This window comes from Balaenoptera borealis (assembly GCF_965194805.1).
Source record: "Balaenoptera borealis genome assembly, chromosome: 13".
Classification (NCBI taxonomy): Eukaryota; Metazoa; Chordata; class Mammalia; order Artiodactyla; family Balaenopteridae; genus Balaenoptera; species Balaenoptera borealis.
The window spans coordinates 52,870,139-52,896,052 of NC_138870.1; the positions used below are offsets into that span (position 1 = coordinate 52,870,139).

Here is a 25,914-nt window from a genome sequence, read left to right on the forward strand (position 1 = left end):
TTAGCATAATGCCCTCAAGGCCCATCTATGTTGTTGCAAGTGGCAGGATTTCCTTCCTTCTTATGGCTGAATTCCATTGTGTAGTGGAATAATGTATATACACACACCACATCTTCTTTATCCATTCATCCATTGATGGGCACGTAGGTTGTTTCCATGTGCTGGCTATTGTGAATAATGCTGCAGTGAACATGGAAGTGCAGATATTTCTTCAATATCTTGTTGTCATTTCCTGTGGATATATACCTAGGCGTGGGATGGCTGAATCATATGGTAGCTCTATTTTTAATATTTTGAGAAACCTCCATACTGTTTTCCACAGTGGCTGCACCAATTTGTATTCCCACTGAGTGTGAGCACGGGTTCCCTTTTCTCCTTATCCTCATTGAAAGGTTTTAAACAGGAGCCAGTCTTGAATTAGTGTGAGTTTTAAAAAGATCTCTCTGGCTGAGTTACAAAGAATGAATTAGAGGGGCAAGTGTGAATGCAGAGAGAATTAAAAGCCTTTTGCCAGGTTAACATGGAGTTGGGTGCAGATTAGTGTTAGTGGAAAGAAAGACTGGTAGATGGATTGGCAAAGGATTTTGGAAATAAAACTTACGGGGCTTAGTAGTGACTGGATCTAGGGAGTAAGAAAAAAGAAGAGGTAAAGGAAGATCCTTGATGATAGCTGGTAGATTGTTGAGATGTTTATTGAGATAGGGGGCACCTTGGGGGTAGGGATGGTGAGGCAGGGGAGGGAGAGCAGGGAAAGACCCCAGGTTCAGTTTGAGGTGTCTGTAAGAAAGTTATTCAAGTGATGATGTTGAGCAAACATAAGATATATGGTCTGAGAGGTTGCTAATGGTAACTGGAGCAGACATGGAGTCCTTAAACTTTTAAAAAATGCAGTCTTTAATGAGTGGGGGTGGGGTGGAGGAAAAATAAAGGTAGAATAAAATGTAACAAAAATTTTTCTATCCATTCATGCTACAGTCATTAAAAGAATACTAACTGAGGGCTTTACTTACACTTGATATTCTAAGTGCTGAGTGAAGTGGTGAACTGAAGTCCCGACTTTCAAAGTGCCTACTCTCAGTGGAAATAAATTCAGAATGTTGAGATTAAATGGCCAATGCTGCCTTCAGAAAGAAATAAACAGATAAAATTTGGTTTTATTTATTTATTTATTTATTTAGACATGTCACATTGATACTGCTTTTTCCATTATTTTGTTGAACTTTTTCTAAGTGCTCTATTGGCCAGTAGTGCTAGTTAATTTCCATAAAATGGTTATATTTATATATCCAGAAATGTTGATTGATAGAGTGTTCTTCTTTTATGTATTCTTTCTTGAACTTTATTAGCATCAAAAGTCCCCTAGATATTACCCACTAGATGAAGAAACACGTCACAAGGAGAGGCTTTTATTGTATGTGTGTAAAGTAACTTTATAACCCAAAATATGCTACGAAAAATCCTTCATATAGCAGTTTTACAAATGTAATTTTAAAATATTCAATAGAATTCTTTCCAAAGATCTTATTAGTACAGAAAGCTAAATTCTATGGAAAAGTATGCTTTCCTTAAAAATCTATTTAGGTTTAAATCATGGCATACTATGTTTAAAGCAAGGAAAATAATTTTGACAGTAGAAATAGGGTGTTCTTTGTGTTCTAAAATACATTCACATAAATTTTGGAAAACAAGTCATAATTTCATTGAATATATCCAAGTTCTAAAATTCCCTTGTTTGGAAATGTGCAAATTTGCAAATATGAAGTGAAAGTTGGGTTGCTTTAGACCAAACAAAATAAATAATCCATGACCCCATCTGAAGGTCTTTGTGAGACAGGCCAACTTTTTTTGGGACTTTTATTTATTTATTTTTTTACTATATTTATTTATTTATTTGGTTGCCCTGGGTCTTAGTTGCAGCAGGCAGGCTCCTTAGTTGCGGCTCCAGGGCTCCTTAGTTGTGGCTCTCTGGCTTCTTAGTTGTGACACGTGGGCTCCTTAGTTGTGGCATGCAAACTCTTAGTTGTGGCATGCATGTGGGATCTACTTCCCTAACCGGGGATCGAACCCAGGCCCCCTGCATTGGGAGTGTGAAGTCTTACCACTGTGCCACCAGGGAAGTCCCCCAACTGTGGGACTTTTAATGTAATAGTGCTATATTGCTGATTATTGCTGATAATATTAGTTGTTGACTATTAAGGTGTCAATAACAGTTGGGCAGGGAGGGATTCATTCTGCTCAGGCAAATCAAGATGCTAAATAAGCATTTACTGAGTGCACAGGGTCTTGAGCTACAAAGATAAAAAGACTCAAAAGCTCTTAATGCAGAGAAAATTTCCTCAGTATCTGTCTAGGAAACATACATGGGTCCTAACGTGTTATATATGGTACGCGTGGCTGGGAACACTCACCAATATCCACCCATTCCTACCTGTTTTAGCAACATGGCTTACTTTTTCAGGTTTGCACAATCCTTTTGTTTAGCATTGCTGAGAAGTGCAATGTCATATTAACAAATTTTCTAATAGTTTGGATAACATGTTTAGTCATTATATTACTGAGTGTTCTTTTAAGCACATAGAAATTACTCTTTGTATCTGAATATAGGAGATTAGAGGTTTCCCACCTGTCAGATGGGATAGGGAAGGGCAGATCAAGAGGCTCACTGCCAATAATCTCAGCCAGCAACATTGCAGTGGGTGGTCCCCAGGTGCTGTGTGCTTCTCATCCATCATCTGCTCAGCATCTGCCTGCTACTGCCAGTAGAGAGTGATGGTCTCTTCTTCCCTTCGGAATCTCTCCAAGTGCCCCATTTCAATTCTCATGGTCCCATTCTTTCCCAGTCAACACCCTAACTTTTACAAAAGATGCTTGACAAACTTCACTATGAGTTCAACTTTCATAGTTATCCAGCCAACGATAGGATCATATTTTGGTTTTGATTTTCAGATATCTCAACCCTGTAGCTACAAGAAATAAAAGGTTCTTTCAGGACAGTCTGAAAGGCTCTTTGGTTCTCTGACTTCTTGAGAATTTTAAAGTTTTCCTTCTGTAGGCTGCAGTGTTATGTATTCAGTCAGCTCTCTAGTCCCTGTCATCAGACTTCCTACTCGAACATGCTATTGCAATAGTCCTTTAGTCTTTCAACACTGAGTTCTCTCTAGATACTTAATTCTAGGCAACTAGAAGTGGAAATTTTAGGAATGATTTTGTCATTGCATGTTGTGCACCAAAAAATGCACTTTTTACTAGCAATGAGGTTATTACGTCTTTTTTTTTTTTTAAAAAACAATCTGTTTAATTTTATTTATTTATTTATTTATTTATGGCTGTGTTGGGTCTTCGTTTCTGTGAGAGGGCTTTCTCCAGTTGCGGTGAGCGGGGGCCACTCTTCATCGCAGTGCGCGAGCCTCTCATTATCACGGCCTCTCTTGTTGCGGAGCACAGGCTCTAGACGCGCAGGCTCACTAATTGTGGCTCGTGGGCCTAGTTGCTCCGCAGTATGTGGGATCTTCCCAGACCAGGGCTCGAACCCGTGTCCCCTGCATTGGCAGGCAGATTCTCAACCACTGCGCCACCAGGGAAGCCCCGGTTATTACATATTTTAAATTCATTTAGATTGTAGAACAAAGTGCAGATTCTCTTATTTGAGGTTCTGTTTTACTGAAACTGCTGCCAATACTAAACGTTCTAAGAGCCAGAGTTTGGTCATTAAAGCAGAAACCACTCTGTATATTTCAAGCATGAAGTGTTTTAAAAGAGGAAATTAAAGACCTACAAACCATCTGAAAGGCTAGGGGATCAGAATCAGAGAAGCCATTTCTGAGAGTCCCACCCCGAAACACTGAAATGGGTGGATCTTAAGAGCTCACTAAGACACCACTGTGAATCCTATATCTGCTGACTCTCTGTGTGAGGGGTTGGCAAACTATGGTCATGGGAAAAATCTGGCCTGCCACCTATTTTTGTACAGTGTGGGAGCTAAGAATAGACTTACGCTTTTAAATCGTTGAAAAAAAAACAAAAGCAGAATAATATTTTGTGACATGTGATGATTACATGGAATTTAATTTCAGTGTCCATAAATAAAGTTTATTGGAACATAGCTATACTCACTTGTTTATATATTGTTTATGGCTGCTTTTGCTTTACAGTGACAGAGTTTAGTAGTTGTGAGAGAGAATGTTTGGCCTGCAAAGACTAAGCTATTTACTGTCTAGCCCTTTACAGAAAAAGTTTGTTGATTCTTGGTCTGTGCATCTGACTGAAAGTTCTTCTGCCAAATATAGCTTCTCTTTCTCTTCTGCTTTCCAAGTTTCATGAAAATGTCTCTCATTGGCAAATCCTCATAATCATATGGGGAAAGTAATTTTGAGAAATGTCACTCTTGGGTTCTCTGGATGGCAAAGAAGCAGTAATACTGAGTTGACAACAAACAATTGAGAATAATCACAGTATGCTTGGTAATCCCCAAGGCCACTTTTGGGTTAAATGATTAGCAAGAAGGACTCACAGAACTCAGAAAAGCTGTTATATTCACTTCTATGGGTTATTATAGCAAAGGGATACAGCTGAAAAGCAGCAGAAGTAAAAGGTTCGTAAGGCAGAGTCCAGGAGAGACCAGACATAAGTTTCTAATGTCCTCTCCCAGTAGAGATACACAGACAGTGTTTAATTCTCCCAGCAGTGACACGTCACAACACACATGAAATACCTTCTGCCAGGGAAGCTCAACCAAACCTTGGTGTCCATGGTTTTTATTGGGGGTTGGTCACATTGGCATGGTTGATTGCCCATATGGGTGGCCTTATTTACTCAATCTCCAACCCCTCCAAGGGTCAAGCGATTACTACATGGCACACGGCCCCACCATAAATAAATATGCATTGTCAGTATAAATTATCTGGAGTGGTCCAAGTTCCCAGAAAAACAGAAATACTCTTATTAGGCAGGATGTTGCAAAGTCTTAGAGATTATCTCTCAGGAACGAGACAAGGACCAAAATTTTCTTTGGAATGTGCAAGATTTGGACAACCCAGGCCTGCTGAGATAATCCTTTATTCCAGCCATAGACTCACTGAAATCTGGATCTCTAGGAACCTCAGAGATTATCCAATTAAACCTCCTTTTTGATAGATGAAAAAATAGAGGCTTTGGAATCAAATAGATGTGGTTTAAATCCCAATTTCATCGCTTACAAGCTGTGTGGCCTTGGAAAAGTTATCTAACTTCTTAAGGCCCAGTTTTTTCCTCAGAGATTCATAGTTTATAGGATTATAATAAGGACCAAGTGGCAAGGAAAATTCTAAAGTCAGACTAGTGGTCAAAACGTGGTGGATATAGGCACAAGAGACACGCTCTTTATCGTTCCGATTCAATCTACAACTAGTAAAACATCCGTAACTCAGCAAAGATTCCTCAGCCAAGGTGTTCCAACACCCCAGGATGCCAGAGAGATCCACACGTCTGTACATGTGAGGTTGGGGGATTGGGGCACACAGAAGAGGCAGAACTGGGGGAGCAAGGAGGCAGTGCCTGTGACGCTGGCCCCCGGCCATGGAAGCTGAGCCGCAGCCCCAGGGAGCTGGTAGCAGCAGAGGAGCAGGCGCCCGTGACTGTGGCCTCCTGGCCACAGTGGCACCCATGGCCACAAGGAACCCGGTGGCAGTGGCTGCAGGGCCAATGACCCTGGTCCTTGCAGCCACCGTGGTGCCCGAGACTCCAGAATCCCCAGCCGTGACAGCAGCGCCTGCGATCCCGACAGCCCCAGATGCAGAGAAGACACCCCTAACCCTTGTTCCCTCCCCACCTCCCTCCCCCGGCCACAGTGGCCAGGCCCACAGCCCAGGTGACCTTGGGCATGGTGGAGGTGCCTGCCATCCTGGTGCCGTCAGAGGCAACGTCAGTGGCAGCAACAACACTGGCAGGAGCAAGGCACCAGCGATCCCGGGAGCATAAGCGCTGGCAACACCCCTGGCAGAGGCGCTGGAGAGCGGAAGGTGCCGATTCTCAAATACAGCCGGAGGCAACTCAGGGAAGAGAAACCGAAAGCTTGTGCTGTAGTACCACCGACTGAAAAAAAGAGAAAGTCCTCTAATTATCAACCTGGTAATTTTTATTTTTATTTTTTTTACTAAATTTATTTATTTATTTATTTATTTTTGGCTGTGTTGTGTCTTCGTTTCTGTGCGAGGGCTTTCTCTAGTTGCGGCAAGCGGGGGCCACTCTTCATCGCGGTGCGCGGGCCTCTCACTGTCGCGGCCTCTCCTGTTGCGGAGCACAGGCTCCAGACGCGCAGGCTCAGTAGTTGTGGCTCACGGGTCCAGTTGCTCCGCGGCATGTGGGATCTTCCCAGACCAGGGCTCGAACCCATGTCTCCTGCATTGGCAGGCAGATTCTCAACCACTGTGCCACCAGGGAAGCCCGTAGCCTGGTAATTTTTAGAATCAAAGTAAACAAAGCTTCACCTAACAAGAAAGATGTTCACTACTTAAAATGTGTTGTCAGAGAAACGACTTACCAGGCACCATGAAAACCCATAGTAACACAGTATGACAAAAAGAAAACGACAGGTCTCCTGAAACCAAACTTAAAGTCATGATGAAGTATTGTGATCTAACTGATAGAGAATTCGAAATAGCTGTTGTGAAGAAACTCAACCAGCTACCAGAAGACTCAGAAAGGCAGTTCAGTGAGTTCAGCAGTAAAATTAATGAACAAAAGGAATGTGTTACCGAGGAGGTAGAAATGCTAAAAACCCCGGAAGTTCTGGAGCTAAAGAACTCAATAAATGAGATGAAGAATGCATTGGAAATAGAGCAGATGATGTGGAAGAGAGAATTCACCAGCTTTAAGAAAAAATCTAGCAACAGAACCCGCCTCTGCCCCTCCACTCTGCCCTGCGCCTTTGCCCGCAGGCTCAGCTCTGTCAGTGCTCAGTGCCCCTGCGTTCCCCCCAGACCCCCGGGTGATGGCCTTGACAGTGGCTGTGTTCTTGGGCTGCGCCTTCATGGCCTTCGGTCCTGTGCTAGCCCTCTACATCTTCACCATCACCGCTGGGCCCTTGCACATCATCTTCCTCATCATCAGAGCTTCTGGTTGGTGTCTCTGCTGCTTTCCTCCCTTGTTTGGTCCATGGCAGCAATCACTGCTGACAACAAAGATGGACCAATACAGAAATATCTGATCTTTGGCACGTTAGTCTCAGTCCTTATCCAAGAAATGTTCCAGTTTGCATATTACGAACTCTAAAAAAAAGCCAGTGAAGGTTTGAAGAGTATAAACCCAGATGACATAGCACCCTCTATGCGATTGCTGGCTTATGTTTCTGGCTTGGGCTTTGGAATCATGAGGGGAGCATTTTCCTTTGTAAATACCCTGTCTGACTCCTTGGGGCCGGGCACAGTGGGCATTCATGGAAACCCTCCCCAGTTCTTCCTAAATTCAGCTTTCATGACGTTGGTGATCATATTGCTGCATGGGTTCTGGGGCATTCGTGTTTTTTGATGGCTGTGAGAAGAAAAAGTGGTATGCCCTTCTGTAGTCCTTCCCACCCATCTGCTGGTGTCAGCCCTGACCTTCATAAATCCTCGTTGTGGATTAAATCTGGTGTCAGCATACATCATCCTGGTGCTCAGGGGCATCTGGGCATCCTTTGCTTCTGGAGGCAGCTGCCAAAGCCTGAAACTCTGCCTGCTCTGCCAAGACAAGGGCTCCCTCCTCTTCAACACGCGCTCCAGATAACCTGTGAGAACCAGCACTTACCAAACACTAAGCTGCCTCTTGAGAGAAGCACAGCTGTGCCTTTTTCTAAAAATCCCTTTTCCTGGTGGGGGTTAGAAAATACAAAATTATCTGGATACAATATGGCTTTCATGCAACAGCTTTCTGAAAGGGATACATCAGTGGTGTGCAGACTGACTGCATGTTAGAATCACCTGGGGAAACATAAAGAATACTGATTTCTGGGCTCCACCCTCCAGATTTAATTCATCTGGGCATTTGGTAATTTTTAAAGCTTCCTAGATGACTTCGATGTGCAGCCAGGTTGAGAGCCATCGATGTCCAAATAGGAACTTCCTGATAACACTGTAACTGAATAAGAATCAGATGTTTAGCTATCTCCTAACTCAGCTTGTGCTTAGCAAGCAAGTATCTGAATGTCAAATCCTGGTTAGCCTTTGTCTTTTGAAGTTCTGAAGTGACAAAAGGCTAAAGGGCTATCATCTCTGTGAACTGTTTTCCCATGCTTCACTTGTACCCTGTTTTGTGAGAACATGGTGGGCTGTGCTTCTAACTACAGTAATAGATTGTACTGACTTACTAATGATCATCTAGTCTAAGTGTTGCCCTTTCTAATGGGAGTCAGGAAGCACAAGGAAACACAAGGAAAAAGAGAAACACAGAAAAAAGAGAAACACAGAAACACAAGGAAAAAGAGACAATGGACATATAGAGCAAGCAGTAAACAAAAGGTAAAATGGAAGTATTAAGTCCTCGTTTATTAATAATCATCCTAAATGTAAATGGATTGAATCCACTGATCAAAAGACACAGAGTGGCTGTGGGTGGAGTAATAAGCAAGACCCAACTATATAATGCCTCCAGGAGACTCATCTCAGCTCTAAAGACAAATATAGGCTCAAAGTGATGGGATGGAAGACGATACTTTGAGCAAATGGTAAGCCAAAAGAAAGTGGGTGTAGCTATACTCATATCAGATAAAATAGACTTCAAGCCAAAAAAGCCAAACCAAAACAAACAAACCAAGAGACAAAGAATGACATTTTGTAATGATAAAGGGAACAACCATCAAGAAGGTGTAATATTTATTAATATATATATGCATTTAACATAGGAGCACCAAAATATATAAAACAATTATTAACAGACCTAAAGGGAGAAGTTGACAGCAACACAATAATAGTAGGAGATTTTAACAGCATGCTTACATTAATGGATATGCCATCCAGACAGAAAGTCAACCAGGAAACACTGACCTTAAATGAAACATTAGACCTGATAGACTTAATAGATATATATAAAACATTCCATCCAAATGCAGCAGAATACATTCTTCTCAAGTGCATATGGAATATTCTCAAGGATAGACCATATGTTGGGACACAAAAGAGTCTCAATAAATTTAAGAAGACTGAAATTATATCAAGCACTTTTTTTCTGACAAAAACAGTATAAAACTAGACATCAACTACAAGAAGAAAGCTAGAAAAATCACAAATAGATGGAGGCTAAACAACATGCTACTGAACAACTACTGAGTCAATGAAGAAATCAAGGAGAAAAAAACGCCAAACAAACCTGAAGACAAGTGAAAATGAAAAAAATGACATACCAAAATCTATGGGATGCAGCAAAAGTGGTACTAAGAGGGAAGTTTGTAGCAATACAGGCTTACCTAAAGAAACAAGAAAATTTTCAAATAAACAATCTAACCCTACACCTAAAGGAATTAGAAAAAGAAGAACAAACTAAGCACAAAGTCAGTAGAAGGAAAGAAATAATAAAGATCAGAATGGAAATAAATGAAATGGAGACTAAAAAGACAATAGAAAAGATCAGTGAAACTAAGAGCTGGTTCTTTGAAAAAATAAAATTGACAAAACTTTAGCTAAACTCACTGAGAAAAAAAGAGAGAAGACTAAAATAAAATCAGAAACAAAAGAGAAGTTACAATGAATAGCACAGAGATACAAAGGACTGTGAGACTCCTGTGAACAGCTATGCACCAACAAATTGGAAAACCTAGGAAAAAAAATGGATAAATTCTTAGACTCATACAACCTTCTGAGACTGACTGAAGCAATAGAAAATCTGAATTGACAGATCACTATTAAGGAGATTGAAGCAATAATTTAAAACTTCCCAAAAAACTAAAGTCCTGACTAGATGGCTTCATTGGTGAATTCTACTAAACATTTAAAGAAGATTTAATACCTGTTCTTCTCAAACTCTTCCAAAAAGTTGAAGAGGAGGGAATGCTGCCTACCTCATTTTATGAGGCTAATATTACCCTGAGACCAAAACCAGACAAGGACAACACAAGAAAATTACAGCCGATATCTCTGAGGAACACAGATACAAAAATCCTCAACAAAATATTTGCAAACCAAATACAGCTATACATTAAAAGGATGCTACATCAGGATCAAGTGGGATTTATTCCAGAAATGTAAGCATGGTTCAACATCTGCAAATCAATCAAGATGATACACCATTTTAACAAAATGAAGGATAAAAATCATATGATCATCTTAATAGATGCATAAAAAACATTTGACAAGGTTCAACCTCCATTTATAATAAAAACTCTCATTAAATTGGGTATAGAAAGGTTGTACCTCAACATAATGAAGACCATATATGACAAATCCACAGTTAACATCATACTCAATGGTGAAAAACTGAAAACTATCACTCGAAGATCAGGAACAAGACAAAATTGCCCACTCTCACCACTCTTACTCAGCACAGTACTGCAAGTCTTAGCCAGAAAAATTAGGCAAGAAAAAGAAATAAAATGCATCCATATTTGAAAGGAAGAATTAAAACCATCACTATTTGTGGATGACATGTTATATTTAGAAAATCCTAAAGACTCCACCAAAAAAACTGTTGAAATGATAAAAGAATACAGTAAAGTTGAGGAGAGAAAATCAATATATAAAAATCTGTTGTGTTTCTGTACACTAACAATCAACTAGCAGAAAGAGAAACTAAGAGAACAATTCATTTGCTTTTGCAACAAAGAAAATAAAATACCTAGGAATAAATTTAACCAAGGAGCTGAAAGACCTGTACACTGAAAACTATAAGAGATTGATGAAAGAAACTGAAGAAGACACACAAAAAAGGAAAGATATTTCATGCTCATGGATTGCAAGAATGAACACTTAAAATGTCCATATAACACAAAGCAGTCCATAGATTAAATACCATTCCTATCAAAATCTCAGAGACATTTTTTCACAGAAATAGAACAAAAATCTTAAAGTTTATATAGAACCACAGAAGACTCTGAATAGCCAAAGCAATCTTGAGAAGAAAGAACAAATCTGGAGGTATCACACTCCCCGATTTCAAATTATTCTCAAATATATTTTCAATTATTCTACAAAGCTATAGTAATCAAAGCTATAGCTACAAAGCTATAGTAATGGCAGAAGTGGACACACATATCCAATAGAACAGAATTGAAAGCCCAGAAATTATTCCACACATATATGGACAATTAATTTATGAGATAGGAGTAAAAAATATACAATGGAGAAAGGACAGTCTCTTCTCTAAATGATGTTGGGAAAACTGGACTGTCACAAGCAAAAGAATGAAATTAGACCACTATCTTATGTCATACACAAAAATTAACTCAAAATGAATTAAAGACTTAAATATAAGGCCTAAAACCATAAAACTCCTAGAGGAAAACATAGGCAGTATGGTCTTTGACATCGGTTTTAGCAACTTCTTTCTGGATCTGTCACCTCAGGCAAGGCAAACAAAAGCAAAAATAAACAAATGGGACTACATCAAAATAAAGTTTCTGCACACCAAAGGGAACCATAAACAAAATGAAAGACAACCTATCTTATATCCAATAAGGGGTGAATATCTGAAATAACTCATACAACTCAACAACATAATAAACAGCTGATTAAAAATTGGGCAGAGGATCTGTATAGACATTTTTCCAAGGAAGGCATACAAGCGGCCAACAGGCACGTGAAAATATGCTCAACATCACGAATTATTAGGGAAATGCAAATCAAAACCACAATGAGATATCATGTCAGGCCTGTTAGAATGACTATTATCAAAAAGACAAGAAATAGCGAGTGTTGGAACGGATGTAGAGAAAAGGGAGCCCAAGTCTGCAAAGCTAGTTAATGGTAGAGTTGGAACCAAAGATCTTTCTAGAAAACCACACTGCCTCTCAAAGAACCAAAGTTTTCATTCCAGCCACTTTCAGTATGAAATAGTGCTTCATGCTTGGCTGCTTTTGGTGTTTTGTTATAAGCAACTGAAATTTCTTGAGCTTACTGCTATTCCTTTGAATTCATAAATGTACATGGTCTCATCCAGCTGACATTTTTATATAGTAACAAGGAAATGTAAAACTTTTTTAGTTTTTGGAAACCAGGAAAGCCTGCATTTTGCAAGGGTTGATATCTAACATGTTACAGTTCAGTTGAACTTCACTTTAGTCACATATCTAGAAAGATAATCCAAGCCAAAAAACACATGCAGTAAAGAAATGGAGAAGTTTAGAAAGCATTTTCTTTTTGTCATTGTTGGTTTGTGACAGTGAGCAATTCTGGCTCCTGCTGGATGTGTCTGGAGTTTCTGATAGAGCCAGGCTTTCAAGGCTTATGTAATAGAAGTAAATCCTTATGTCGGTCCCCAAAGTAACCTGCAGAACAAGCCTAGCGATAACAGTTATTTCCCTTATTTCTAACTTTGAGGGAGTTTGGCTTGGGATGACCAAAAAAGAGCTGCAGGCTGTCCTTATATCAAGGGGAAGCGCCCTTTCTGAATGATGCTGTGCTCACCAGCAGTTGGGTTCAGACTTGTTAGGTATGACCAGAAAATTAGTTGGCTCCATTTTTTTGTTTTGAGAGACCAAAGAATCTCCTGGGAGCGAGTTCCCCTCTTGGTACCTCCAGCTTGACCTAGAAAGACAGAAGTGAGGGTAATTCTGAGAACTTTGTGTTGTTTCCTTGGCTCCGTCCTGAGCCCAATCCTTATGGACTAAGGGGGGATGCAGTGGGGGCGGAGTGGTAAGGATGGTGTGTCATCAGTGCAATCTGAAAGAGCCTTAGACCTTAGGGTGCCAGGACCAATGTCTTCGGCACCTAAGGGGCTCCACTGTGACACTGCTGGGTGACAGTGCTGGGATGCTTCGGCAATGGTATCTGGTGGGATACTACAGTACTTGGAGGACATTATGAGGTGAGGGTGGTAAGTTATCAGAGAGCTGGAGCAGAGTGAAGAAACAGGGCAATTTCAGAACAGCTAAATGGACAGTATACTTCATTTGTTTGTAGTAGGTAGAATTCAGCGGGTTGGAGTCCCACATGGGCAGGCAGGAAAGAGAGCAAGTAAAAAAGAAATTATTTGAGAGCCAAGCACTTTAGATGGATTGTATCATTTAATCCTCACAACAACCTTATGAACTGCATACTAATTTGTCCCCATTTTCTGGATAAGACTTTCAAGGAAGATACAATTTAAATTGTCCGAGGTCAGTTGGCCAGCAAGTGAAGGATACAGGTTTAAAACTCAAGTAATCTGATTCCAGAGCCCTCATTTTCGGTCATTTTCTCATGTGTGCCCTCATATTAGTGAGCACTGGAAAAACTAAGGTTAAATACTCCTTAGGTGCAGTTGGCTTGCTCTGACACCATTTATAGCATTGGAAATCCCCGATTTCACATTGGAGCTCTAAGCCAGGATCAGGATTATTCCCAGCAATGTTTTAACAGAAACTACCATCAAGGGTATTATAATTATCCTGTGGCCAGTTTTTAAAGACACTTTCTTCAGGGAATAAGCATTACACTGAGGCATGCATTATCACAGCAACAAAAAACATGGTTAGCATCTGTCATTTTTTTTTTTTTGACTGTGAAAGTTTTAGAACACTAAGCAAAACTTTCCTATCCTCAAATTTTTCTAGGTGATAAGGTATCTGTGGATTAGGGAATAGGCAGAGAATTGACTGCCCTCTTGAATTAATAAAATGAGATGGGGCGGAGAATGAAGTGGTTGTCTTATTTTTGTAAGGTGGCGCCACCTACCTAAAGAAGGCTGAAGTAAAAGTATACTCAATAGTATCCTGTGATAAACCATAATGGAAAAGAATATGAAAAAGAATGTATATATATGTATAACTGAGTCACTTTGCTGTACAGTAGTAATTAACACAACATTGTAATTCAACTATACTTCAATAAAAAATAAATTTAAAAAAGTATACCCAATAAAAATTAATTTATACATTATCTTTTTTTCTGAAGAATTTAAAATGGTTTCATAATAAGATTTCTTATCATCACATAGTCTTTTGAAATGTAGCTATCTATTCATTTACTGTTTTAGTCAGTAAACATTTTTGAATGCCCATGTCATGTCAAGAGTCACCATGCTAGATGCTGTTGACATAAAAATGAAAATATGCCATCCCTGATTACTGGTGTGTAGAACTGCCATCTAGCAGAAGAAAGAAGTGAAAAAGCAGATACTTTTGCAAGGCACGATGTAGATAAATATGTTAAGAATAAGGGAACTGATTTGCACAAGGCATTATTGAATTATTTAAACTCATCTCGAGGGATGGGGACATGAGTGTGTAAGGAGTGAGAGGGTGGTTCTAGAGGATGGAACTCCTTTTCTGGGTGCTGCATGATCAACTAAGTTAGCCACGCAGAGGAGTGGCACGGCCGTGGGAGGAGCAGTCCATCCACGCCTGACCCACGGAGGCAGCTTGAGCAAGGGGGAGGTGGGAAGAGTTTCAGTGGTGCTCAGTGTGGGTGAGCAGTGACAAGCTGCTGGATCTTAGGCTGGGAGGGATAAGCCAAGAATGGCAGCCAGGGGCCAGCTCACTGGAGGCCTTGAATGCCATGCTAGTCTCTGCAGAATGGAGCCAATGGGAGATAACAATTTCACTTCTTTGGGGACGTGTGGAGAGTTTTTCACAAACTTAAGTTTTTTCAGTGGAAGAGACTGACAGTTTTTCTGAGACCACATTGTGTGCACATGCGTGTGTATGTATGTGCATAGTTTTAAATTATCTTTTATGGAAGGATTTTGATAGAATATAGTTTTTTGTTTTTTTTTTTAAATTGTCCTTCCTTAGCGAAACGTAAATTTGGCATCTTTATGTAAGTTTCTAATTAAAAATAAATTATCCTGTAAATTGAAGAGTCTGAGGACTACTTCTGCCCACAAGGGAGACGATGAAGGGATTTAGCCATGGAATGCCATAGCTGGATTGACATTTTAAGCGATTTCTTCAGCTGTGTGGAGAGTGAATTTGAGGGAGGCAAGACCAGAGGCAGGAAGACCATTTATGAGGTTAATGCTCTAATATGAGTGAGAGATAATAAAGACCTGACCTAGGGCTGGGACACCAGAGACGACTGGGAGTAGGAAACATTTAAAAATGTATTTATAAGATAAAATCAGCAGGACTCGGTGATTGGATACAAGAATGAGGGAGAGGACTGAATATCACCATTCCATTCTGTACTGCATCACTGTGGTAGAGTGAGTTTCCTCATGTTCATCAGTGGCTGCTCAGGCAAATCTAGTTTTTGGCTCCCGTTTATCTCGGTCCAGGACAACTGGCAGAAAGACGGAGGAAGACAGCAAAGTTACCTTCGTGTAAGACCAGTTGCTTTCCAGCTCAAACCACTTTGGGAAATAACCTCCACATGCGTGAGCTTTAAGTTGGGTGTGAATAGAAGTTCTTTGTGAGAGGGGCCTGGTGCAGAACAAGGGGGTACCGGGTGGCTGTTGAATGGACAGGCAAACAGGAAGGACATCATGAAAGCCCAGCAGTGATCCAGGACACATTTGTCCTGTGATTCACATGTGCGATGCTTGCCCTGCTTCTTTATACAATCCATGCAAATGTTAATGTCTTCTCCGTTTACCTCATTGTACTAATCGTGGTTTCTATTTTCTGTATTTTATGATGCTAAGCCTGGAGAGACCGCCCCTCCCAGGGCTAGCTAATTCCTGCAGATAAACAACTTGCCTGTGAGACTTTCACGCGCAAGCCAACCACTTCAAAGGCCTTCTCACCAGCCACCTCCTTTATTTGACTCTCACACACTGAGCCAGTATTTCCCCTGCCCTAACTGCCACTAGAGACCACCCCATAGCCCAGAGCCCACTGAAATTATTGAACCATCCAAACCTGAGCTTGCTCAACGTGCCTACCCTGCCTTGCCCATTCCTTCCTTCCTGTAGAAACTACAGTAGTGGGCCATGCTTTCCCTTCACTCCTTCTGCCTCCTGACTGACCCTGGCATTAACCCACGTGCCCTGTGTAGCATGACGCATCCCCTCCTCTTGGGAAGTGTAAGTCACTTACACTTGCCTCCTCTCTAAAGGAAATTGTCTCTGTGTCTGTTACCTTACATTCTGTGATTGAAACAGATCCTGGGTACATTTTAACACACTCACATCTTCTTCTACACCCTCCACCCCAGCTCCTACAAGAAACTGAAATCATCAGTCAGCTCTAGTCAGGAGTCAGAGCTCAGGCAGGTCTTGGTTGCAAGGGCAACCGTAAACCTTTGGTTTCCTTAGAGAAAGCTGGGTCTAACCAAGTATCTGATTGGAACAACTTGTAAAATCACACTGCTTTTACTACTGAAGCACAAACCACACCCTAAAGGTGAGTTGAGTGCCCTCTGGAAACAGAAGTTGTCCTCTGTGTAAACATGGTGAATTAGTCTGGGAGCTAGAATTCAAGTTGCAGATCTTTTGACCCAACCATGCATTATGCTCAGCAGAAAGTAATATTGCAAGTTAAAATACGGAGACCCTCTGATTGGGAGCTGGCGAAAGATACAGAAGAACCCCCAGAGAATTGCTGGGAAAAGATTCATTGAATGATAATAAGACAATACAAGGTCATGTCCCCTGAGCTTGGATTCTTCTTGACCCTGACAGAAAAGTATGCTTAAAATGTGGAAAACAGTCTGAAATGGACTTGAATTTTGGAAGGCTGCATCACATTGTATTGTATCACAGCAAGAAATTAACTTTGATAGGAACGCAGCGTGGAAATAAGCAAGAAAGGTATTGAAGACAAGACTGCTGATACACCTGGTTCTTAAGTGAATGGCATGTCTGAGTTCAACAGCCAGTAGTTAAATTGCAACTTAAATAATCATCCTTAACAGTTCGCATTTAAGAAGCAGGAGGCAGAACTGTATTCGTTTTTCTGAAATGACTCAGTCCTATCGTCTCAAAATGCTTAATGCAGCTGTGAGGGACAGGAGATAAGTGACCTTCAGTTACATTAACTTTCAGTAAGCACATAGTGGATTTAGAGGAAATTAGTTGATAAAATCTCATAAAATAATACATTCGTCAGGGATGTATGGAGCACCTGTAGTCCGGAGGATTCCATGTTCTGGGCGCAGTGCACATGGCTTGTTGCCTGCGCATAATCAATTCCCTTTCTTCCATCCTTCTAATAGTACCCAATTTTGCTCGGGGAAACCACTGTTCTCTCTACTGTGGAGCAGCCCTGCAGCTTTGGTGCCATTGACCCCACCTTCAGCTGCCTACTTCTAGCAGCTTGTGAGATCACCTTCCGTGTCCCAGGGATTGGTTGAAGGGCCCCAGGTGCAAGCCAATCAGTGCATGATGTTATCCTGGCCAGAAGGTGATCCAATCCGTGTGACCGTGGAGGACACAGAGGGAAAATGACCCAAACTTCCCCTAATCCCTTCCGCGAACAGACTAACCCTGTTACAAGCCTCCCCCTGGGTGTTAAGACATCATTTTATGTACATGTAGCAAGAGGCTGGTGCTTGAGTTAAGATTAGTATCAACATGCCTGACTAATTAGTGGGGTGGGTCTTCCAGGGGCTTATGTGCACAAAGGACTGAGAAATCTCCCAGGAGAGATCTCATTTTCTGGGAAGTCCAGGAGGCAAGCTTGGTATAATGAACAAAACCTTAATTTTTAGAGCAGAGAAATGATTCCGAGTGGAGCCCCAAGTGGATTCATGTGTGGTTCCTGAGATGGGAAAAAGAGGGCTGTGGGTAAAAAAAATGAAAGAAGATGAAAAAAGAAGAGAGAATGAGAGAGAGAGGGGGAAGAGAGGAAGAAAAGGAGAGAGGAAGGGGTAGAGAAAGGAAGGGAGGGAGGGAAGAAGGGAGGAAGGAAAGAAAAGAAAGACAAAAGCATGCGGCCGGGTAGGAGTGATTTCAGGCGGGCTGTGGCCACTGTCCCATGAGCTTGGGTTTCTGCTGCTTTTCCTGGCACTGCTGTGTCTCTAGCCTAATCAGGGTAACAGTGACACTTGGAGTGCTGACCATCAGTTTAAAGAAAGCAAACAATCTGAAACTCCATGATGAGAAAATAAAGGGAGGTCAGATAACAGCAGGGAATGTATCTAGAAACAATTGCCTGGAAGGAAAGGCTGCCATTTCAGACGAAATTACTAGTTCTTCAAACATTAACAAGGTATCAAAATTGCTTTCACCAGAAAAATGTGGGGAAAAGCTTTATTGCTCTCTGGTGCAAAAGAACACCAATTTGATGGATTTATAGAAAAATATCAATGGGTTCTTCTCTCAAACGAAATTCTGATGCCAAAGAAAAATATGTCCTATGAGAAATTACCTTGACGCGATGGTAGCCTCTCAGTACACTCTGGGCAAGCCATCCCAGAGGTCATAGAACAGAAAGTCTCACAGGCTAAGTTCAGATGCTCCAATCACATGGTTTATTGATTGACAGAAAGCGCGTCGAATAGCAAGAGAAAAGAGGAAGGGGGTAAGTTGACACACTTAGGATGGAGTAGAAGGACCACATTACTGAATCCTGTGTTACTCAACCCTTCCTATGTCCTTTCTCTTTCCTTCTCTCCTCCCTTTCTCCCTCTTCCTTCTTTCCACTGCCCCTCCCCAACTCTCTCTTTGTTGCATGGTGTGATTGCAAAGACCAGAGCTGAGTTTGAACAAGGGGGCTTAGCAGGCTCAGAGTGTGTGGAGTCAACACGTGTCTGTTGATACGGAGGCAAGGATACCTGACCACAGCTGGAGCTGACCAATTAGTTTTCTGGGCAGCCATGAGCTTGCTTTCTTTGGCAGAGTGCATGCAAAGCCAAAATGAGGCCCCCATGGCTGGCCAACTGAGAGGTGAAGTGTGTCAGTCTGAAGGAGGCTTGATTTGTACCTTATGATTTGGTCCTTCCATCATTTTCCCTATATAAGTAAGCGCTCTGAATAGTCTCTTAAAAAACCATATAATTCATTCCTTCTATCTTGAACATGTCTTACTGATTGCCAACTGTTTGTACTTAACTGCACACCTTGTGAATTCTGCTCACATCTCACAAGAGCCACTTGCTTACTATCTTTTTTTAATTTTTGATACAGCAGGTTCTTATTAGTTATCCATTTTATACATATTAGCCTATACATGTCAATCCCAATCTCCGAATTCATCCCACCACCACCCCCCCGCCACTTCCCCCACCTTGGTGTCCATACGTTTGTTCTCTACATCTGTGTGTCTATTTCTGCCTTGCAAACTGGCTCATCTGTACCATTTTTCTAGGTTCCACATAGATGCGTTAATATACGATATTTGTTTTTCTCTTTCTGATTACTTCACTCTGTATGACAGTCTCTAGATCCATCTATGTCTCTACAAATGACCCACTTTCGTTCCTTTTTATGGATGAGTAGTATTCCACTGTATATATGTACTACATCTCCTTTATCCATTCGTCTGTCAGTGGGCATTTAGGTTGCTTCCATGACCTGGCTGTTGTAAATAGTGCTGCAATGAACATTGGGGTGCATGTGTCTTTTTGAATTATGGTTTTCTCTGGGTATATGCCCAGTAGTGGGATTGCTGGGTCATGTGGTAATTCTATTTTTAGTTTAGTTTTTTTTTTTTTTATAAATTTATTTATTTATTTTGTTTTTGGCTGCATTGGGTCTTCGTTGCTGTGTGGGCTTTCTCTAGTTGTGGTGAGCGGGGGCTACTCTCCCTTGCGGTGTGTGGGCTTCTCATTGCAGTGGCTTCTCTTGTTGTGGAGCACAGGCCCTAGAGTGTGCAGGCTTCAGTTGTTGTGGCACTCGGGCTCAGTTGTTGTGGCACACGGGCTCTAGAGCACAGGCTCAGTAGTTGTGGCACACAGGCTTAGTTGCTCTGTGGCATGTGGGATCTTCTCGGACCAGGGTTCGAACCTGTGTCCCCTGCATTGGCAGGCAGATTCTTAACCACTGTGCCACCAGGGAAGCCCCTATTTTTAGTTTTTTAAGGAACCTCCATACTGTTCTCCATAGTGGTTGTATCAATTTACATTCCCACCAACAGTGCAAGATGGTTCCCTTTTCTCCACACCCTCTCCAGCATTTGTTGTTTGTAGATTTTCTGATGATGCCCATTCTAACTGGTGTGAAGTGATACTTCATTGTAGTTTTTTTTTTTTTAACATCTTTATTGGAGTATAATTGCTTTACAATGGTGTGTTAGTTTCTGCTTTATAACAAAGGGAATCAGCTATACATATACACATATCCCCATATCTCCGTCCTCTTGCGTCTCCCTCCCACCCTCCCTATCCCACCCCTCTAGGTGGTCACAAAGCACCCAGCTGATCTCCCTGTGCTACCCAGCTGCTTCCCACTAGCCATCTATTTTACATTTGGTAGTATACTCATTGTAGTTTTGATTTGCCTTTCTCTAATAATTAGTGATGTTGAGCAGCTTTTCATGTGCTTCTTGGCCATCTGTATGTCTTCTTTGGAGAAATGTCTATTTAGGTCTTCTGCCCATTTTTGGATTGTGTTGTTTGTTTTCTTAATGTTGAGCTGCATGAGCTGTTTATATATTTTGGAGATTAATCCTTTGTCCGTTGATTCATTTGCAAATATTTTCTCCCATTCTGAGGGTTGTCTTTTCGTCTTGATTATAGTTTCCTTTGCTTTGCAAAAGTTTTTAAGTTTCATTAGGTCCCATTTGTTTATTTTTGTTTTTATTTCCGTTACTCTAGGAGGTGATTCAAAAAAGATCTTGCTGTGATTTATGTCAAAGAGTGTTCTTCCTATGTTTTCCTCTAAGAGTTTTATAGTGTCCAGTCTTACATTTAGGTCTCGTATCCATTTTGAGTTTATTTTTGTGTATGGTGTTAGGGAGTGTTCTAATTTCATTCTTTTACATGTAGCTGTCCAGTTTTCCCAGCACCACTTATTGAAGAGACTGTCTTTTCTCCATTGTATATCCTTGTCTCCTTTGTCATAGATTAGTTGACCATAGGTGCATGGGTTTATCTCTGGGCTTTCTATCCTGTTCCATTGATCTATATTTCTGTCTTTGTGCCAGTACCATATCATCTTGATTACTGTAGCTTTGTAGTATAGTCTGAAGTCAGGGAGTCTGATTCCACCTCTGTTTTTTTTCCCTCAAGACTGCTTTGGCTATTCGAGGTCTTTTGTGTCTCCATACAAACTTTAAGATTTTTTGTTCTAGTTCTGTGAAAAATGCCATTTGTAGTTTGATAGGCATTGCATTGAATCTGTAGATTGCTTTGCATAGTAAAATCATTTTCACAACATTGATTCTTCCAATCCAAGAACATGGTGTATCTCTCCATCTGTTGGTGTCATCTTTGATTTCTTTCATCAGTGTCTTATAGTTTTCCGCATACAGGTCTTTTATCTCCTTAGGTAGGTTTATTCCTAGGTATTTTATTCTTTTTGTTGCAGTGGTGGATGGGATTGTTTCCTTAATTTCTCTTTCTGATCTTTTGTTGTATAATTGTATAGGAATGCAAGAGATTTCTGTGTATTAATTTTGTATCCTGCTACTTTACCAAATTCATTGATTAGCTCTAGTAGTTTTCTGGTGGCATCTTTAGGATTATCTATGTATAGTATCATGTCATCTGCAAACAGTGACAGTTTTACTTCTCCTTTTCCAATTTGGATTCCTTTTATTTCTTTTTCTTCTCTGATCGCTTGGCTAAAACTTCCAAAACTATGTTGAATAATAGTGGTGAGAGTGGACAATCTTGTCTTGTTCCTGATCTTAGAGGAAATGGTTTCAGTTTTTCACCATTGAGAATGATGTTTGCTGTGGGTTTGTTATATATGGCCTTTATTACGTTGAGGTAAGTTCCCTCTATGCCTACTTTCTGGAGAGTTTTTTATCATAAATGGGTGTTGAATTTTGTCAAAAGCTTTTACTGCATCTGTTGACTTACTGTCTTTATTTAGCACGTCTTAAGAGTTTAGCCATCCTACTTGTTTTTCTTGCCTGCTACAGCAGCACTAAGATTCCCCATCAATGTCAAACACACAGTACAGAATACTTGCCTGTACAAGTACACAGTACACAGTACATACTTGCCTGCCTCCCACAGAGAACACATCACCATTCTCACCATCACCTACATTTCAATGAAAGAACAGTGCAAAACAAACTATAGTTTGTATCCTTCAGCATCTTAGAAATGAAGAGTACTACTGGTCCTGCTGCTGTTATCTTTTATTGAGTGTTTATCCCAGTTAAATGTTTGACATATATTTTCGTATCCAGTCCTCACAGTGAACCATGAGGTAGGTATTATTGTATCAGGTCTACGGGGAGACAGCTGAGGTTTGGAGAAGGAAGATGACCTATCAGGGTCAAGTGGTATGGGGGGAGCAGAGCAAGGAAGGGATCCCAAGACTCTCTGAACCCCAAATCCTTCTTCTGGTCATTGGACTAGGTTCTTCCATTCTCAGAGCCTCTTAGGGACACCAGGCATTCCATTTCTTAGAGCCCTCTACCATTCCCTGCCCTTAATATGTGAGGGCTTTGCTCCTACAGGGACCTCCAGGGTTGCTTATTCTTTTTTTTAAATTTTATTGACGTATAGTTGATTTACAATGTTGTGTTAATTTCTGCTCTACAGCAAAGTGATTCAGTTATACATATATTTACATTTTTTTCATATTATTTTCCATTATGGTTTAACACAGGATATTGAATACAGTTTCCTGTGCTATAGGACCTTGTTGTTTATCCATCCTATATATACTAGTTTGCATCTGCTAATCCCAAACTCCCAATACTTCCTTCCCTCACCTCCTCTCCCCCTTGGCAACCACAAGTCTGTTCTGTATGTCTGTGAGTCTGTTTCTGTTTCGTAGATATTTATTTGTGCCGTATTTTTTTAGATTCCACGTGTAAGTGGTATCATGTATTTGTCTTTCTCTTACTCACTTCACTTAGTATTATAATCTCTAGGTCCATCCGTGTTGCTGCAAATGGCACTGTTTCATTCTTTTTTAATGGCTGAGTAGTATTCCATTGTATATATGTACCACATCTTCTTTATCCATTCATCTGTCGATGGACGTTTAGGTTGTTTCCATGTCTTGGCTATTGTAAACAGTACTGCTATGAACTTAGGGGTTCATGTATCTTTTTGAATTATAGTTTTGTCCAGATATATGCTCAGGAGTGGGATTGCTGGATCATATGGCAACTCTGCACCAATTTACATTCCAGGGTGGCTTATTCTTCAAGTGCTCATTTCACATAATGATGTGGCATTAAAATTCAGGTCACATCAGAAGAAAATTAAAGAGAATCACTAATTTTAAAATAAATCAAAGATCCTCATGGCTCATTTGGTCTCATGGTAGATGTAAATGGATTGTGAAAGTAATGTGTCAGAGGGAATGGCCAAATTGTTTAGTTAGCAAAGAAAAACCCTATAGCTGGGGAGAGGCAGCATCTATAAATAGAGGACAGCACCCATGTGATGAAGAGAGTAGCTACAATTTTCTGAGTGTTATTATGAGCCAGGCGTGGTACATATATTATGTCACATCTGTAAGCACTCTGCCAGATGGATATACAGAGAGGAAAATGAGGTGCAGGCTGTAATCACATGCTCCAAGTCACTGGGCTAGGAAGCAGTGGGTCGGGGTTTTGGTCCCAGGTTGCCCCTGCCCTTTCTCACTACCAACCTGCACAAGAGGGCACCCATGGAAGAAAGAATGTGGTGGGTAAAAGGGAAGGTAGAGGTCCACAGGACATATTTTGGGTCTGTTTGTTTCAGAGAGGAGCAAATGGAAGCCCTTGAAAATGGAATAAATGAAATCAGAATTATACGTTTCCTACTAAGAAAGAAAGTGCCTTTGGATAAATGAAAAGGATACAATCTTTGTTTATCCAAAGTTATCCAAATTCAGTATAGTATATTTTCTATGCTCTGAAATGTTTAATCCCTTTGGGGGTGGTTTACAAAGGTCATTAGCTGGATTTGTTAAGCTAAAGACAAAGGTCTCAAATCAGATTACTGTTTGATCAGTATTCTGAACTTTCTCACCCATGGGCCAAGGAGATAAGAACTGTTAAGTGTATACTGCATGTATTCTTATTTATTTATTTATGGCTGTTGGGTCTTTGTTGCTGCACGTGGGCTTTCTCTATTTGTGTTGAGTGGGGGCTACTCTTCGTTACGGCGCATGGGCTTCTCACCGCGGTGGCTTCTCTTGTTGCAGAGCACGGGCTCTAGGTGCGCAGGCTCAGTGGTTGTGGCTTGTGGGCTCTAGAGCACAGGCTCAGTAGTTGTGGCACATGGGCTTAGCTGCTCCACGGCATGTGGGATCTTCCCGGACCAGGGCTTGAACCCGTGTCCCCTGCATTGGCAGGTGGATTTTTAACTACTGCGCCACCAGGGAAGCCCTGCATGTATTTTTATGTGTTTATAAATACAAATCTTAATTTCTTCATGTTCATGAGCATCACATTTTGTAAAAATAACTTAGACAATTATAAAATGTTATATGACTAGGCTAGAGGTAGAAATATTTCATCGGTTGGACCTATCATCAGTCATTTCAGAACTCTAACTACTCAGATTGAATTCACTGGGATTTCTTTCTCATTTCTTCCTCTCCTGCCTTGAATTACATTTTCCCTCCACTGGCTATATAATATCTTGGTTTAACTACTGATGGCTAGGATAGTTGTTATGATTGATATCTTCCTACTGAAGCTATTTTTGACAAGCTTAAATTAAATAAAAACATATCTGGGGCTTCCCTGATGGCACAGTGGTTAAGAATCCGCCTGCCAATGCAGGGGACACGGGTTCGAGCCCTGGTCCAGGAAGATCCCACATGCCACAGAGCAGCAAAGCCCGTGCGCCACAGCTACTGAGCCTGTGCTCTAGAGCCCGTGAGCCACAACTGTTGAGCCCATGTGCCACAACTACTGAAGCCCACGCGCCTAGAGCCCATGCTCTGCAACAAGAGAAGCCACCGCAGCACAATGAAGAGTAGTCCCCACTCGCCGCAACTAGAGAAGGCCCGCACGCAGCAATGAAGACCCAACGCAGCCGAAAGTAAAAAAACAAAAAAAAACAAAAAAAACCCCTGACCGTTTCTAAATCTAAGCACATGATTAAGTTGCACTCTTCCACAGGTCACAGAGTGAGTTACTGGCAAAATGGAATTATAACTGTGGTAGGAGATGTGTATGAGAGCTGTCATGAATTTGTCTCCATAGAAACTAGTTCTGCCTCTAATTTCTGTCAAAGAAAATGACCTAAATACCACTCTAAAGCAAAAATCATCATTTTAGGCATTTAACCTTTAATTGGCCTACAAAATTGGTCAATATATTTAGTTACCTGAGAGTACATTTTTCAGCTAAATTATATTGAAAAACTCATCAGGAAGTTATATTACTTAATATTTGACATTTTAAGCATGCATTACTGAGTTTTAAGGGCTATCGTGGAAAACTAACAGATGCTTTCAAAATTTCAGGCTAAAAGAATCATTTTTGAGTTTTGATTGTTTAATTGTTTGTGGGAGGGAGCAGCACAGAACTATTTTCTGGAGAAAGCTAGGCCCTGCCTGTAGGGACTCCCTTGGCCCATTTCTGTGGCAGAGGTGTGGTAGATCTCCGTAAAAGGCATTCGTCCTGGTGAGGCATTTTTTAAAAATGAAGTATAGTTTATTTACAGTGTTGTGTTAATTGTTGCTGTACAGCAAACTGACATACACACACACACACACACACACAAACACACACATTCTTTTTTACATTCTTTCCATTATGGTTTATCTCAAGATATTGAATATAGTTCCCTGTGCTATACAGTATGACCTTGCTGCTTATCCATTCTATATGTA

At 40.9% G+C, this 25,914-nt stretch overlaps 1 long non-coding RNA gene and 1 pseudogene across 2 annotated transcripts in view; one reads left to right on the plus strand and one right to left on the minus strand.

Annotated features, from left to right (window-relative positions):
- The window catches only part of LOC309609612, a 526,119-nt gene that overhangs the window by 431,426 nt on the left and 68,779 nt on the right, over positions 1–25,914 (minus strand). The window lies entirely within an intron of this gene.
- On the plus strand, positions 5,753–11,102 carry LOC309608678 (gamma-secretase subunit APH-1B pseudogene; annotated as a pseudogene). The gene has a single exon. The product of its transcript is annotated as a gamma-secretase subunit APH-1B pseudogene (transcript).